Raw genomic sequence first — 6,000 nt, 5'->3', positions numbered from 1 at the left:
AAATGACCTATTGTTTAGTCTTCTTTAAGATGACCACTGCGTGAATCACATGAAGATGCACATTTCAGTGTTCTATTAATGTAAAAGCATCTGTAATGTAGAAATAACATTTTTTTGACCCTTTTTTTTGCAATTGTTTCCAATTTTCTCCCCAATTGTAGTCATAGGACTCCCCGAATCACACAATACCACCAGCTCTAGGACCGTGAAGGCTAGCACAGTCTTCCTCCGAGTTCTGTGAAGCTCCACCGCATCTTTTCAAACTGCCACTAACGTCATTGTACAGCTGAACGCGCTCGGAGGAGAACGATAACCACCAGTTCTATTACGTCAGCTAACAGATGCCTGTGCTGACTTGCATCACTTGCATCCCACATGAGAGGGGAGACGGGAGGGGCATCCTACCCACCCAGAGAGAGCAAGGACACCTGTGCTCTTATGGACTCCTGACCATGAATGGCTGTAGCATCACCGGGGATCCAACTTCCAATCTCCTGATGACAGGACCAACACTTCTAATGCATTTAACACGGGACTCTACCAGACTCGACTGGTTGCCAGTCCGGAGCTGAAAACTGGACATCTGGCAACCTTAAAGGATCCTATAGAGCGAATATGTAGTCTATAGAGTAATACCACTGAGCTCTGTCCTGTACATAATTCGGTGGTGCCACCCCTCAGTGCTCCTGCTCCCTCTTGTCCCACCCCAAGTCTAAATCCCTGGACCTGCTGGAAGATTGTTTGCATAAAAATGATTAATCTTGCTCAAACATTGAAAAATATACTTAGCAAAAACCAAACAGTGTCAGGTTGCGCCCCCCCTCTCCCCTCCAGTTAATGATGAGTACCCGTCATGGGCTTGTTGAGCATTCATTTACCAGCAGAACTCATTTATCCTCTCTCTCTCTCTCTCCTCTCTCTCTCTCTCTCCTTTGTTGTACGACCGTTGGAGAGGCAGTGCTGGATGAGCTGAGCGTGTCAGTTCCTCATGCTGACAGCGTGTGTGTGGGTGGGTGTGTGTGGTGACCCGACTGAAGTTTCCGTCTCTGCGCTGACGCCGCAGACGCAGCCAATGAGGTGAACATCTCCCTTCTCTCCAGTCCAGAGCCGCTCTGATCACGCTCCAAACCTCGGCTCCGCTCCCCAAGGCGTCGTAGCTTAGCGCCTTAGCTGTTAGACAGATCACTGAAATCGTGCTCTCTGCCGATTCATAACGATGTTGGCGCTAAAGTGCTTTTGTTAAACTCGCGCTGTGTTCCAGGGCCAGCAGGACGGCGGGAGACAACTTCATTTCTCCACGACAGCGTAGCGCTGCTGAGCGTGGGACCCAACTCCGAGAAAAAACTAAATGTCGGTGGATTGTTTTGCAAATGTTGATGGTTTGACAACACAAATAACAGTTTTTCTCAAAAACAAATGATGCCTTGCATCAAACTGGTTCACATTTTGAATGTAATCCTGATGGAATGGAGTGGTGCACCTGGAAACTGCCTCAGCAGCAGCACTTTCAACTGGTTTTATTAGTGAAAAGTCAGTTTCAGGGCTCCCAACATGGTGAAATCGGTTATGCATTGGCCTTTTCATTGGGAGATTGTGAGTTTAGTGCCACAGTCACCCATGGCTGGGAGTCCAAGAGACCCTAATTGGCCTTGTTGCATTTGGGTGGGGACAGAGGACCTCCCCCAGCAATGCTAGCAGAGCTCAAACTGATCCGTCACAAAAAAGTAAAATTAAGCCGCAGCAAACGAAATGTGAACCGAGTGCGTTTGGTTCAGGCTAATAAATCTAAATAAACAAAAGCTGTAAATGCATTAATTGAATGTTTTGCAGATGTTGATGGTTTGACAACACAACGAACAGTTTTTCTCACAATCAAACCAGGCTTTGAATCAAACTGGTTCCCATTTTGAATGTAGGCCTGATGGAATGGAGTGGTGCACCTGGAAACTGCCATAGTAGCAGCACTTTTAAGTGGCTTTATTAGTAAAACGTCAGTTTCAGGGCTCCCAGAATGGTGAGATCAGTTATGCATTGGCCTTTTCATTGGGATATTGTGAGTTTAGTGCCACAGTCATCCATTGCTGGGAGTCCAAGAGAGCATAATTGGCCTCATTGTCTTCTCCCAGTGATGGCAGCACAGCTGAAACTATGTCTGTCACAATTATTACATAATCGGCTGATCACAATTATTTGAGATGATCATGATTATTTACATTTCACAGTGAAGCGAAGCCTCAGCAAACAGAATGTGAACTGAGCGTGTTTGGTTCAGGCTAATAAATCTAAATAGACAAAAGCTGTAAATAAATTAATTGAAACATCACAGGAATTATGAAAAACCTCCATCGGAGTTTTTGTTTATATCTTCGCTCTCATGATCAATATGAGTCTACATGTAGTTCTGTGTTTCTGCAGCTGCACTATTATTTATATGACAATTAATCATCAGCTAACATTTATAATTGTGACGTACTTAGCTGAAACAATTATTCAATAATTGTTGACAATTATATTCTCATAAAATATTCAGATATGTGTGGACGAGGCAATATACATGTTGGTTTGTGACATCAACATTATTTTCATTATGTGTGAGGAAAAGAACAAACAGTCAATTAGTGGTGAGTCATCAAATAACACTGTGCACTTAGTAATTAACGTTAATGGTAAATCACTTTTTAAATATGTACAGTTAACATGCATTTATAATAGCTTTCTAAACTGTTCGACAACCTCCATGTTCTTCAAACTTACTTCTGACCACACAAACGCAGTCAAAGCAGGTAAACAGATTCCTCCTTGAAGAAAACCCGCTGATTGAAAGTCTGTGATCAATGACATAATCAACAGTTCAGCACAGTCACTGTGTCACTCAGTCTGCTTAGAGTCAACCTGACAGAAAAAAGCTCTCTTTTTCTATCATTTTCTTTTACGTTTCCAGGCATATTAAACACAATCCATCATATAATTTAAAGAGAAAGTGTCCTATTTTTCTTTAATCTCTTATTGAAATGCAGTGACTTTAAAACGCCTCCAAGACCTCTGAAAATACGGCCCATACAAAGGACAGAGTGATTACTTAAACGTGAACCCAAAAACAATAAGCAGGTTCTGTCACGGTGCGTCAGGATCTCAGCGTCTCCTCAAACCTACACACGTCTCATCCAGTCAGCACCTGCGTAACTGCAGAGCCTCAGGGCTTCTTTACCTGCTCTGAATTTAAACGTCACCTGCTTTAACACAGAAACCAAAACAGAGACTGAGCAGCTCTAACAGCCAAGTTAGGAGACGAGAGGAGGAGCAATCAAGAGAGAGAAACGAGAGAGAGGGAGAGAGAAAGAGAGAGGGAGAAAGAGAATAGACATGGAAAGACAGAATAAGAGAGAAAGAGACAAACAATAAAATGACAAGAAAAGAATGAGAGAAAAGGAAGATAGATAGATAGATAGATAGATAGATAGATAGATAGATAGATAGATAGATGAGAGACAATGAGAGAAAGAGGTAGAGAGAACGACAGACAAAAAAGAGAAATAAGAGAGACAAATAAATGAGAATGAGTGAGGAGAATGAGGGAGACAGAGTGAGAAAATGAAAGACAAAAAGAGAGAAAATAAAGGAGAAAAGAGAGAGAGAGAGAGAGAGAGAGAGAGAGAAAGAAAGAGACCTTTTCCATACTGAGCTGTTCTGTCTGGCTGAGTCTTTGTAGAGGACACTGCTGGGACACAGCGGCAGCTGATACATGATAATGCTCGCTCTCTCTCTCCCTCTCTCTCTCTCTCTCTCTCTCTCCCTCTCTCTCTCAGATTGATGGCTCAGCAGAGTTCCACACTGATCAATCAGACGCGATCTGCGTCTCTGTTTAACCTCGGCGGAGGGAGCTGTGCATTCTGAGTGGGGAGGTGCATCATTGCTCAGCCTGTCTCGGCGCTCCGTACCGTCCGGATCGATCACTTTCAGCTTATTTGTGTAAATACTTTGTAAGAACGTCCATTAATCATACGCAGCGCCAACTTTTCTCAATGCTGCAGCATCACTGTGTGCTGAATTAAACGGGCCGAATCCTGATTGGAGGGTGAAGCAGCTAAACAACGAGCTTTACCTGGACTCATATGAGCATCTGTTTTACCCTAACAGACAGCACAACTTCACTACGTTTACTTTCAGGAACCTGAAGCCCCCCCGAACCCCCCCAACAAAGAAAAAAAAACTATTTTGAAACATCCAGGGGGTCCAGTAGGTTAATTAGGGTGTCCCAGGGTTTTGCACCCCTGTATTTTACACCTTGTATTTGTAACCTGTTTATGTAATAAATTTGAGATTGATTAAAAGCTTCAGCCGTCTGGCTCCCATCACCACCACTGTTATTTCACACCTGACCACTCTCAATTACTTAATTTACGTCTTAACAGTTTGATTATGGTGAAAATTTGAACAATGTGTGAAATTCCTCTGAAATTCGTTCTCAATTTTTATTAATTTACTTAACTAGATCGATCTATGCTGTGGCTCTCGTCTCTTAGGTTATAAATTCTTTGTACATTTTGGCTTCCATTGTTTTGTAAGTCACTCTAAATCAGATCGTCTGTTGTTTTGTTTTATTTGTATTTGTTTGTATATCTTACTTGTAGGAATGAGCAGAATTGTTTTCTAGTGTATTTAGTTCACTTCATTATAGATCTAATTAATTAAAGTAACTAAAATATCTAGAAATTAGTCGAATAATCCTATACAAATTGTGGCGCCACCACAGGACTCAGAGTTTGGGCCAAATGGGAGGTCAGACAGGATCACATAGAGGACTCCCAGAATGCCTTTGCACCTCTGTTCAGTTAAATTTAATGTTCTAAGTGTTGTTTGGTTGTGTCCTTTTTGAACACTCTTAAAAATGATGGTTCTTTAAGGGTTCTTTAGCAAAGAAAGTGGGTCTATATAGAGCCATGAACTCTCAAAGAACACTTTGCATGATTAAATGGTTCTTTGCATGGTGAAATCGTTCCTCAGATTGATGGAGAATGTGCTGTGTATGGTTCTATATAGCACCAAATAAGGTTCTTCTATTGTTATGATATCAAACTTGCAATATTAGAAGAACCTTTTTGAAAAGGGTTCTATATAGCACCAAATAAGGTTCTTCTATTGTTATGATATCAAACTTGTAATACTAGAAGAACATTTTTTGAAAAGGATTCTATATAGCACCAAAAAGGTTCCATATAGAACCATTTTATTTACTAAGTAACCCTTGAAGAACCATCATTTTAAGTATGCAGTTGAAGTAGTGTGTAGGTGTTCACTGGCTTCATGCTGTGGTTGTCTGTTGGTGGTCTGTTGGTGGTCTCCCCCACTTTCCCCCTGCATTTTGGTTCCTCTCTCTGTTGTTTCTAATGGGTCTGAAAGGATGTGTAGCTGTCAAGAAGAACCTCACTGAGAAAAGGAGACGGACACATCAAACAAAGAAGCTGAACGATGGACTGACCACCCCAGAGTCCAGACCTCAACACCACTGAATGTGTTTGATTACTTCAGAAAATGATCAACCAGCTTCTAAGACTGAGCTTTGGAGGTGTGTCTGCAGATTCTTCGAGGAACTGAAAGTGAGTCTCAAACAGCTGAGATTAGATTTAGCTGCTGAGACTTCTGTGTGATTTTCTTTAAATATGTTTTCTGTTGTTTGTACTGATAATTAATGAATAATTAAAAATGACATGAAATATAATAGTGTTAATTTAATACTTTTTTTTTTTATAAAGTTACTGTATCTCCAAAAAACATAATAAAGTAAATGGATGAAATAATTTTCGGACCATTTCTGTTGGTCATCAAGAAACTTAGACACATCATAAAGGGCAACTGGCATTTTTAAATGATGTCAAAAAGAAAAAAAAAATATTGTCAGAACGAAACCTTGTGTCTCCAAAATGATGACTTTACAAGAAAAGGAAAGTACTTTCATTTTAATGTAAGTCAATGGAACCAGATGTTTTTCCCAAAATTTTG

Source organism: Colossoma macropomum, unplaced genomic scaffold, assembly GCF_904425465.1.
Source record: "Colossoma macropomum unplaced genomic scaffold, Colossoma_macropomum, whole genome shotgun sequence".
Lineage (NCBI taxonomy): Eukaryota > Metazoa > Chordata > Actinopteri > Characiformes > Serrasalmidae > Colossoma > Colossoma macropomum.
This window is presented reverse-complemented; position numbering follows the sequence as displayed.